Below are 12,046 nucleotides of genomic sequence, written 5' to 3' on the forward strand. Positions count from 1 at the left end.
CCCACTGACCTGGTGACACCACATGTGAACCCACCAGCTCTGGTGACAGAACACCTGAGCCCACTGACCTGGTGACACCACATGTGAGCCCGCTGACCTGGTGACACCACATGTGAGCCCACCAGCTCTGGTGACACCACACGTGAACCCAGTAGCCCCGATGACACCACACGTGAGCCCACCAGCCCGGTGACACCACACGTGAGCCCATTGACCTGGTGACACCACATGTGAGCCCACTGACCTGGTCACACCAGATGTGAACCCACCAGCTCTGGTGACACCACAGGTGAGCCCATTGACCTGGTGACACCACATGTGAACCCACCAGCTCTGGTGACACCACAGGTGAGCCCATTGACCTGGTGACACCACAGGTGAACCCAGTAGCCCCGATGACATCACACGTGAACCCACCAGCTCTGGTGACACCACATGTGACCCCATTGACCTGGTGACACCACATGTGAGCCCACCAGCACTGGTGACACCACAGGTGAACCCACTGACCTGGTGACACCATATGTGAGCCCACCAGCCCAGTGACACCACAGGTGAACCCACCAGCCCACTGACACCACATGTGAGCCCACTGACCTGGTGACACCACACGTGAGCCCACCAGCTCTGGTGACAGAACACCTGAGCCCACTGACCTGGTGACACCACATGTGAGCCCACAGGCCTGGTGACACCACATGTGAACCCACCAGCTCTGGTGACACCACACGTGAGCCCACTGACCTGGTGACACCACATGTGAAACCACCAGCTCTGGTGACACCACACGTGAGCCCACAGGCCTGGTGACACCACATGTGAACCCACCAGCTCTGGTGACACCACATGTGACCCCATTGACCTGGTAACACCACAGGTGAGCCCATGGACCTGGGTGAGCCCACTAGCCCCGATGACATCACATGTGAACCCACCAGCTCTGGTGACACCACACATGAGCCCACCAGCTCTGGTGACACCACATGTGAACCCACTGACCTGGTGACACCACATGTGAGCCCACCAGCTCTGGTGACACCACACGTGAGTCCATGGGCCTGGTGACACCACATGTGAACCCACCAGCTCTGGTGACACCACACGTGAGCCCATGGGCCTGGTGACACCACACGTGAACCCACCAGCTCTGGTGACACCACACGTGAGTCCATGGGCCTGGTGACACCACATGTGAACCCACCAGCTCTAGTGACACCACAGGTGAGCCCATGGGCCTGGTGACACCACACGTGAGCCCACCAGCTCTGGTGACACCACATGTGAAACCACCAGCTCTGGTGACACCACACGTGAACCCACTGACCTGGTGACACCACACGTGAACCCACCAGCTCTGGTGACACCACATGTGAGCCCACTGACCTGGTGACACCACATGTGAACCCACCAGCTCTGGTGACACCACACATGAGCCTGGCTGTGGGGACCGTGGGGCTGCCCGCATGTCCCCAACCCTCCCATGGCAGCAGGAAATGGGCCTTAGTGCCCGTCCTGCACCGCAATGAACAGCATGCTGACACAGCAGCCCGGGCTCTGCTCTGGCCGCGGCAAAACCGGCTCAAACCACATCCCGGCACAGCCGGCGAGTCTAAACCCACTGGAGCGCTGGCTAGCACTCAGCCGGCTCATTTGCATGTTTAATTTGCTACACAAGGGTTAATAAACACCTCAAAGAGGCAGCTGTGGGATCCGGCCCCTCCAGCCTGGGACGGGAGGGAGCGGAGCTCGTTAATCCCAGGAATAACGCATTTCCTGCGGGGTTAACGGGCTCCGTCAGCCCAGCCTGGACCAGCGATTGGGGAGGGCTAAAACCGACTCTAAAACTGAATTCCCGCTTATCCAGCCAGCAGGGGAAAGCCACAGCGAGGGGATGCGGCGCTGCGGAGGCGCGACCGGCAGAGGTGACACCTCTGCCGTGACACCGGGGAACGGGGCGGAAAGCGCTGAGATATCAGAGAGGGAGAAAAAGCAGCAGGGACCTTCCTCGGGGCACAAGCAGCGATGGTTCGGTACAGGGCACCGCGTGGGAGAACCCACCCGTGATGTGTGGAGGGCAATTAACGGGCAGCTAATCGGCGCGGGGGCTGCGGGGTCCCGCGGCACCAGGAGGGTCCGGGGGAGCGTTCCCCGCTCCCATCTCTCTTACGCACGGCGATCTCCGGCTCCCGAGGCGTTCCCACGTGAAATAGGGCAGAAATCGGGTCACCCTGCCCCACTTCTCACATATTTTTAACCTGAAAAGCTCAGGAAAAAAAGGCAACTTCTCTGCTGTGCACTCGTTTCAGGGCTTTCTCCCCTCTAAGGGTTTCATGGAAGGGGCAGCGTTGCGCTCTGCGCGTCCCGGAGGCGTCAACCACAGCCTGGGGCTTCTGGGCTTCCTGAATTGACTGGTTTTAACCCAAAACCGCAGGCGGAACGTGGCGGCCCCGCCGGGGCGAGCCCGTCTCTCTGAATCCCTCACCAAAAGGGGGCTGAGGGTCCCCGTGTCCCCTCTGTTGTCACTGCACCGCCACGGCAGGTGACCCGGCTCAGAAACACGCCGGGGCGGAGGGGACCCCGCGCTACCGTGCTCCCACGGGCCACCAGTGTCCTGCATGACCCCACGGTCACCGTCGCCCTCCCCAGGAAGGCAGGAGCAGCCCTGGGGTTCAGCGGCTGGATCTTGGGGCCACCGGGGCGGCACCAGGCCCCTCTGGTTGCCACAACCCCCCCGGGGCCATGGGAAGCTCTGGAAAAATCCACGAGCCTTCACGGCGCTCAATAAACCGGCAGGAATCTGGAGAAAGCAGCTCGACGAGCTGAGGATGCCGACACGGGGAGAAAGAGCTTAACATCCCGGTTTCCAGCTCTGGATAACAAACTGGAGCGACTGGCGGGGCTGAAATGAGAAGTGAAGCGGCTGTGGTCAAACCGAGGTCCTGCACCCCAGTGCTGCGGGCTCGGGGACCCTCCTAAGGCTCCCCCAAAATGCTGCTCTCAAGGGAAGACGCACACGGTGGCTACGGAATTGTGGAGTCATTGAGGTTGGAAAAGCCCTTGAAGATCATCAGGTTCAACCATAACCCACCCTGTCCCTGCCCCCTGTCCTGAGAACCTCGTGTCCGTCTGTCCAGCCCTCCAGGGCTGGTGACTCCAGCACTGCCCTGGGCAGCCTGTTCAATGCCCCACAGCCCTTTGGGGAAGAAATTGTTCCCAGATCCAACCTCAACCTCCCCTGGGCAACTTGAGGCCGTTTCCTCTGCTCCTGGCGCTTGTTCCTGGGGAGCAGAGCCCGACCCCCCTGGCTCCAAGCTCCTTTCGGGCAGTTCAGAGATCAGAAGGTCTCCCCTCAGCGCAGTTTCTCCTGTTGCCAGCACCAGCCTGGCCTCGGCTGCAGAAGGACATGGGGACGTCCCACTGATGCACACGCGGGGACTGAACCCGCATCGCCCGACTCTTGAGCGACTAAACCACACTGGAAATGGCCACGGGGATTGTAAATGTCTGCCCAAGCCTCTGCTCAGCACCAGCCAAAGGGGGACGGGTACAGGGTGGGGTACGGGGTATGGGAACAGGGTATGTGGTACAGGTAAGGGGCATGACACACAGGGTACAGGCACGGGTACAGGTATGGGTACAGATAAGGGGTACAGGTATGGGGTATGGGTACAGGTACGGGTACAGGTATGGGTACAGATAAGGGGTACAGGTAATGTGTATTAGTATGGAGTACAGGTATGGGGTACAGGGTATGGGTAAAGGGCAGAGGGTGTGGGGTACAGGGTAAGTAAGGGGTATGGGTAAGGGGTACAGAGTATGGGTGTCAGTAAGGGGTAGGGGTATGGGTAAGGGGTATAGGGTATAGGGTAAGGGATATGAGTAAGGAGTACAGGTAAAGGGTACAGGGTATGGGGGTACGGGTAAGGGGTACATGGTATGGGGGTATGGGTAAAGGGTACAGGGTATGGGGGTACGGGTAAGGGGTACATGGTATGCGGGTATGGGTAAGGGGTACAGGGTATGGGGGAATGGGTAAATGGTACAGGGTAAGGGGTACAGGGTATGGCATATGGGTAAGGGGTACAGGGTATGGGGTAAGGGGTACAGGTAAAGGTACAGAGTATGGGGTATGGGTATGGGACGGTGGCTTCCGAGCCGCCTTTCTGCCCACCCTGCGCTGAAATTCACAACTGCTCGAGGCCGCAGGGGATCGGGCTGGACAGGGACGCGGTTCCAGGAGCAGTTTGGATGGACGGGGATGCGGTTCCAGGAGCAGTTTGGATGGACGGGGACACGGCTCCAGGAGCAGTTTGGATGGACGGGGATGCGGTTCCAGGAGCAATTTGGATGGACGGGGATGCGGCTCCAGGAGCAGTTTGGATGGACGGGGACGCGGCTCCAGGAGCAGTTTGGATGGACAGGGACGCGGTTCCAGGAGCAGTTTGGATGGATGGGGATGCGGTTCCAGGAGCAGTTTGGATGGACAGGGACGCGGTTCCAGGAGCAGTTTGGATGGACGGGGATGCGGCTCCAGGAGCAGTTTGGATGGACGGGGATGCGGCTCCAGGAGCAGTTTGGATGGACAGGGACACGGCTCCAGGAGCAGTTTGGATGGACGGGGATGCGGTTCCAGGAGCAATTTGGATGGACGGGGATGCGGCTCCAGGAGCAGTTTGGATGGACGGGGACGCGGCTCCAGGAGCAGTTTGGATGGACAGGGACGCGGTTCCAGGAGCAGTTTGGATGGATGGGGATGCGGTTCCAGGAGCAGTTTGGATGGACAGGGACGCGGTTCCAGGAGCAGTTTGGATGGACGGGGATGCGGCTCCAGGAGCAGTTTGGATGGACAGGGACGCGGTTCCAGGAGCAGTTTGGATGGATGGGGATGCGGTTCCAGGAGCAGTTTGGATGGACAGGGACACGGTTCCAGGAGCAGTTTGGATGGACGGGGATGCGGTTCCAGGAGCAGTTTGGATGGACGGGGACGCGGCTCCAGGAGCAGTTTGGATGGACGGGGATGCGGTTCCAGGAGCAGTTTGGATGGACGGGGACACGGCTCCAGGAGCAGTTTGGATGGACGGGGATGCGGTTCCAAGAGCAGTTTGGATGGACGGGGATGCGGTTCCAGGAGCAGTTTGGATGGACGGGGACGCGGTTCCAGGAGCAGTTTGGATGGACAGGGACGCGGTTCCAGGAGCAGTTTGGATGGATGGGGATGCGGTTCCAGGAGCAGTTTGGATGGACAGGGACACGGTTCCAGGAGCAGTTTGGATGGACGGGGATGCGGTTCCAGGAGCAGTTTGGATGGACGGGGACGCGGCTCCAGGAGCAGTTTGGATGGACGGGGATGCGGTTCCAGGAGCAGTTTGGATGGACGGGGACACGGCTCCAGGAGCAGTTTGGATGGACGGGGATGCGGTTCCAAGAGCAGTTTGGATGGACGGGGACGCGGTTCCAGGAGCAGTTTGGATGGACGGGGATGCGGCTCCAGGAGCAGTTTGGATGGACGGGGATGCGGTTCCAAGAGCAGTTTGGATGGACGGGGATGCAGTTCCAGGAGCAGTTTGGATGGACGGGGATGCGGTTCCAGGAGCAGTTTGGATGGATGGGGATGCGGTTCCAGGAGCAGTTTGGATGGACGGGGACACGGCTCCAGGAGCAGTTTGGATGGACGGGGATGCGGCTCCAGGAGCAGTTTGGATGGACAGGGATGCGGTTCCAGGAGCAGTTTGGATGGACGGGGATGCGGTTCCAGGAGCAGTTTGGATGGACGGGGACGCGGCTCCAGGAGCAGTTTGGATGGACGGGGATGCGGTTCCAGGAGCAGTTTGGATGGACGGGGACGCGGTTCCAGGAGCAGTTTGGATGGACGGGGATGCGGCTCCAGGAGCAGTTTGGATGGATGGGGATGCGGTTCCAGGAGCAGTTTGGATGGACAGGGATGCGGTTCCAGGAGCAGTTTGGATGGACGGGGATGCGGTTCCAGGAGCAGTTTGGATGGACGGGGATGCGGTTCCAGGAGCAGTTTGGATGGACGGGGATGCGGTTCCAGGAGCAGTTTGGATGGACAGGGATGCGGTTCCAGGAGCAGTTTGGATGGACGGGGATGCGGTTCCAGGAGCAGTTTGGATGGACGGGGATGCGGCTCCAGGAGCAGTTTGGATGGATGGGGATGCGGTTCCAGGAGCAGTTTGGATGGACAGGGATGCGGTTCCAGGAGCAGTTTGGATGGACGGGGATGCGGTTCCAGGAGCAGTTTGGATGGACGGGGATGCGGTTCCAGGAGCAGTTTGGATGGACGGGGATGCGGCTCCAGGAGCAGTTTGGATGGACGGGGATGCGGCTCCAGGAGCAGTTTGGATGGACGGGGACGCGGTTCCAGGAGCAGTTTGGATGGACGGGGACGCGGTTCCAGGAGCAGTTTGGATGGACGGGGACGCGGTTCCAGAAGCAGTTTGGATGGACGGGGACGCGGTTCCAGGAGCAGTTTGGATGGATCAGAATAAGGGTTTGAGAGCAGTTTGATTGCATGAGGGATGAGGGTTTGGAAGCAGTTTGGCTGGATGAGAGTCCAGGAGCAGTTTGGCTGCATGCAGGATGAGGGCTGGGAACAGATTAGATGGATCGGGACAAGATTCCAGGATGAGTTTGGCTGGACTGGGATGTGGTTCCAGAAGCAGTTTGGCTGGATGAGGATGAGGGTCCAGGAGCATTTTGGCCACACAGGGATGAGGGTTTGGGAACAGATTAGATGGATCAGGACAAGATTTCAGGACGAGTTTGGCTGGACTGGGATGTGGTTCCAGGAGCAGTTTGGCTGGATCAGGATGAGATTCCAGGAGCCATTTGGCTGGATGGGGAAGAGGGTCCAGGAGCATTTAGGCTTGGATGGGGATGAGGGTTTGGGAGCAGCTTGGTTGAATGCAGATGAGGGTTCGGGAGCAGTTTGGCTGGATGGGGATGAGGGTCCAGGAGCATTTTGGCCACACAGGGATGAGGGTTTGGGAACAGTTTAGATGGATCGGGACAAGATTCCAGGATGAGTTTGGCTGGACTGGGATGGGGATCCAGGAGCAGTTTGGCTGGATCAGGATCAGGATTTGGGAGCAGTTTGGCTGGATCTGGACAAGATTCCAGGAGCCGTTTGGCTGGATGGGGAAGAGGGTCCAGGAGCATTTTGGCCTGGATGGGGACGAGGGTTTGGGAGCAGTTTGGCTGGATGAGGGTCCAGGAGCATTTTAGCTGGACACAGGGATGAGGGTTTGGGAACAGTTTAGATGGATCAGGACAAGATTCCAGGATGAGTTTGGCTGGACTGGGATGTGGTTCCAGGAGCAGTTTGGCTGGATGAGGATGAGGGTTTGGGAGCAGTTTGGCTGGATCTGGGATGTGGTTCCAGGAGCAGTTTGGCTGGATCAGGATGAGGGTTTGGGAGCAGTTTGGCTGGATCAGTACGAGATTCCAGGGTGAGTTTGGCTGGATGGGAACGTGGGTTTGGAGCAGTTTGGCTGGATCAGGATGAGGGTTTGGGAGCAGTTTGGCTGGATGGGGATGAGGGTTTGGGAGCAGTTTGGCTGGAGGGGGATGCGATTCTGGGGGCATTTTGGCCTGAACCGGTTTCCGCGGCCGGCGCAGGGGTCCAGGCTGGAATCCCAGCGCTGGCACCAGCACCAGGACCCGGCGTTCCGGCGCTTGCCCTTAGTCATCCTCCCAACGGAGACGCCAGATACCCAATAACGTCCTTATTGGTTTAAATCACCGAATGCTCCGTTACATCCGAACCGCAGCAGCCAACAGTCTGCAAAGGCAACGGTTTAGGGGAAAACGCCTCATTTACGTGAGCGCGGTGGGCTCAGCCGACCCCGTTCGCAAATATTGTCTCATGAGGATCCGCGTCCCCGATCCCGCAGGATCACCGAGTCTTTTTGGTTGGAAAAGACCTTTAAGATGGTGGAGTCCAACCATAACCCACCCTGGCACTAACCTGTGTCCCTGAGAACCTCATGTCCGTCTGTCCAACCCTCCAGGGATGGTGACGCCACCACTGCCCTGGACATCCCACCCCGGGGAGCAGGGAAAGAGGCTCAAACGCCCAATTCCGGCATCGTCGTGGTGCTGCCGAACGACTTTTCCAAAGAGAAATCCTGGCAAGGAGAGCGAAGCTTGTCCAGCGCCGGGCTTGGGGAGGAGGGGAAGCAGCGAGGGGTCGATATCCTAAATTCAGACCTTTCTGCATCACGCAGCGAGTTTCAAGGTGGCCGCAGCGAGCCGGAAAGATTTGAGAGAGAAATTGGCTAAAAGCTGCGACAACGGCACTTTCTGCCCCAAAAGCACCTCATGGGAACGCCGGGGAGAGCCCAGACCGCCCGCCAGGACGCGTCCCGGCACACGGTGTGACCTGAGCGCCGCCGAAAACGCCGCGCCGGGTGCGGCACCCACGGCTCCCCGCCAACCGCCACCGGCGCCTCCCACGGGAGACGCGGCAAAAACTCATCACCGGCGCCTAAAAAGTGGTTTGGGATCCCAGAGGATTCACCGTGAGAGCGCGGACGGGGCTTCGGCATCTCCTGGCGACGGGATCCCAATGTGGCGCAATAAATATGGATGAACTAGGACAAGAAAAACCTCTGGGTTGGGCAGAAATGGGTTCGCGTTGTTTGCGGTTAACAAAGTTCATTAGATTCTTCCCATTTTGGAGAAACCGCAGCTTCCCCCTTGCGCTCCCTGGGAATTACGGCTGCGTTTTGGTAACGGGTCGGCAACCAAGTGTGCCGGGAAGGGCCCGGTGGGAACCAAAAGTGAGGGGCTGCGCCCCCCCCGCCTCCCGCTCCAAGAGGCAAATGGAATTCTTAGTGTCAAACAGAAGAACCTGGGAAATGTGAGGACGCGGCGCTGGGTCCTGCCCTGCGCGCCCCACGGCACCGAACCGCGCCGGCGGGTCACCCCGGCACCGCAACACCCGCTGCGCACGCCAGCCCCTGCCCCACGCCTCGCCACACAGCACCGGGGGGCAGCCCCTGCCCCACGTCCCCCGGAACACAGGGCACCCCCTGCCCCACATCTTGGAACACAGGGCACCCCCTGCCCCACATCTTGGAACACAGGGCACCCCCTGCCCCACATCTTGGAACACAGGGCACCCCCTGCCCCAGGAACCCCCAGAACACAGGGCACCCCCTGTCCCACATTTTGGAACACAGGGCATCCCCTGCCCCACATCTTGGAACACAGGGCACCCCCTGCCCCAGGAACCCCCAGAACACAGGGCACCCCCTGTCCCACATCTTGGAACACAGGGCACCCCCTGCCCCATGTCCCCCTGGAACACAGGGCACCCCCTGCCCCACATCTTGGAACACAGGGCACCCCTTGCCCCATGTCCCCCTGGAACACAGGGCACCCCCTGTCCCACATCTTGGAACACAGGGCACCCCTTGCCCCATGTCCCCCTGGAACACAGGGCACCCCCTGTCCCACATCTTGGAACACAGGGCACCCCCTGCCCCAGGTGCCCCAGGTACCCCCGGAACACAGGGCACCCATTGTACCACATTCCGCCCAGAACACAGGGCACCCCCTGCCCCACGTCCCCCGGAACACAGGGCACCCCCTGCCCCAGGTACCCCTGGAACACAGGGCACCCCCTGCCCCATGTCCCCCTGGAACACAGGGCACCCCCTGCCCCAGGTACCCCCGGAACACAGGGCACCCCCTGTCCCACATCTTGGAACACAGGGCACCCCCTGCCCCACATCTTGGAACACAGGGCACCCCCTGCCCCATGTCCCCCCAGAACACAGGGCACCCCCTGCCCCATGTCCCCCTGGAACACAGGGCAGCCCCTGCCCCAGGAACCCCCAGACACAGGGCACCCCCTGCCCCAGGAACCCCCAGAACACAGGGCACGCATTGTCCCACATCCCCCTCAGAACACAGGGCACCCCCTGCCCCGTGCCCCCTGTAACACAGGGCACCCCCTGCCCCAGGTACCCCCGGAACACAGGGCACCCCCTGTCCCACATTCCTCCAGAACACAGGGCACCCCCTGCCCCATGTCCCCCCAGAACACAGGGCACCCATGGTTCCACATCCCGGAACACAGGGCAGCCCCTGCCCCAAGTACCCCCAGAACACAGGGCACCCATTGTACCACATTCTCCCCAGAACACAGGGCACCCCCTGCCCCAGGTACCCCCAGAACACAGGGCACCCATTGTACCACATTCCCCCCAGAACACAGGGCACCCCCAGCCCCATGCCCTCATCATCACACTCACACCCCATCACACCCACCATCATCCTCACACTCACACACACCCCATCACAGCCACCATCATCCTCACACTCACACACCCCATCGCATCCATCCTCATCCTCACACTCACACCCCAGCACTCACCCCCCAACACTCACACACCCTCACTCACCCCTTCACACACTCACTCCCCCCACGAGCACACACCCCAGCACACTCACACCCCATCCCACACTCACACCCCATCCCACACTCACACCCCATCCTCACACACTCACACCCCATCCCACACTCACACCCCATCCTCACACACTCACACCCCATCACACCCTCTCACCTGCACTCCCCACTCCCCCCCCACACTTACACTCCCCCCATCCTCACACCCCACCACACTCACTCCCCCTCACACACTGACCCCATCACACTCACCCCCCCACTCACACTCACCCCATCACACTCACACTCACCCCCTCACCCTCACCCCATCACACTCACCCCCCCACTCACACTCACCCCATCACACTCACACTCACCCCCTCACACTCACCCCATCACACTCACCCCCCCACTCACACTCACCACATCACACTCACATTCACCCCCACTCACACTCACCCCATCACACTCACATTCACCCCCACTCACACTCACCCCATCACACTCACCCCCCCACTCACACTCAGCCCCTCACACTCACATTCACCCCCACTCACCACCTCACTCACACCCCCAACTCACCCTCCCCCCTTTCACCCCCCCCACACCTCACCCCCCACCCCAAAATCCCCCCCGTACCCCACTCACCCTCACCCCCCACACCCCTCAGTCACCCCCTCACACCCCCACCCCTCGCTCCCCCCTCACTCCCACCCCCCCCTCCCCCTTCCCCTCACTCCTTCCCCTCCCCCCGCCCCTCCCCCCGCTGTCCCCTCACCGGAGCGGCCGGGCCGGGCCGGGGGCCGAGCCGGGGGCCGGGGGCCGGGGCCGGGGCCTGTGTGGGCCGGGACGGCGGGGGGACGGCGGGGGGACGGCGGGGGGACGGCGGGGGGACGGCTCCCTCCCCTCCGCTGGGGGTCACAAGATGGCGGCGGCTCCTGGCGGCGGCGCCGGCGGACGGGCCGGGCCGGGCCCCGCCGGGACCATGGGGGGCGCTAAGCGCCGGCGCCGCCGACTCCGCGAGGAGGACAGAGCGTCGCCTCCCGCCAGCGCGCCTGCGCGAGGCTGGGGGCGGGGCTGGGGAGAGACCACTGCGGGCAGTGCGGGGGGGGCAGGTCCGGGTCACGTGGGAATGGGACCAGTTCAACTCGGGATGGGACCAGTTCACATGGGATGGGACCGGTTCACATGGGGTGGGACCAGTTCACATGGGATGGGACCGGTTCAGATCGGGGTGGGACCAGTTCACATGGGATGGGACCAGTTCACATGGGGTGGGACCAGTTCACATGGGATGGGACCGGTTCACATGGGATGGGACCAGTTCACATGGGATGGGACCAGTTCACATGGGGTGGGACCAGTTCGCATGGGGTGGGACCAGTTCACATGGGATGGGACCAGTTCACATGGGGTGGGACCAGTTCACATGGGATGGGACCGGTTCAGATCGGGGTGGGACCAGTTCACATGGGATGGGACCAGTTCACATGGGATGGGACCGGTTCACATGGGGTGGGACCAGTTCACATGGGATGGGACCGGTTCAGATCGGGGTGGGACCAGTTCACATGGGGATGGGACCAGTTCACATGGGGTGGGACCAGTTCACATGGGGATGGGACCAGTTCA

The 12,046-nt window shown here is 61.2% G+C and overlaps 1 protein-coding gene across 2 annotated transcripts in view; it reads right to left on the reverse strand.

Annotated features, from left to right (window-relative positions):
* The window catches only part of LOC102086938 (casein kinase II subunit alpha), a 29,908-nt gene extending 18,564 nt beyond the window's left edge, over positions 1–11,344 (reverse strand). The window contains exon 1 of one of the 2 annotated variants that reach the window (XM_065054692.1): positions 11,193–11,344. The gene's annotated coding sequence lies outside the window, so the exon portion shown is untranslated. The remainder of the gene's footprint in view (positions 1–11,192) is intronic. The other variant, XM_065054693.1, reaches the window with a different exon arrangement.
* Positions 11,345–12,046: the final 702 nt, after the last annotated feature.

The sequence above is a fragment of the Columba livia genome, chromosome 2 (assembly GCF_036013475.1).
Source record: "Columba livia isolate bColLiv1 breed racing homer chromosome 2, bColLiv1.pat.W.v2, whole genome shotgun sequence".
NCBI classification, from domain to species: Eukaryota; Metazoa; Chordata; class Aves; order Columbiformes; family Columbidae; genus Columba; species Columba livia.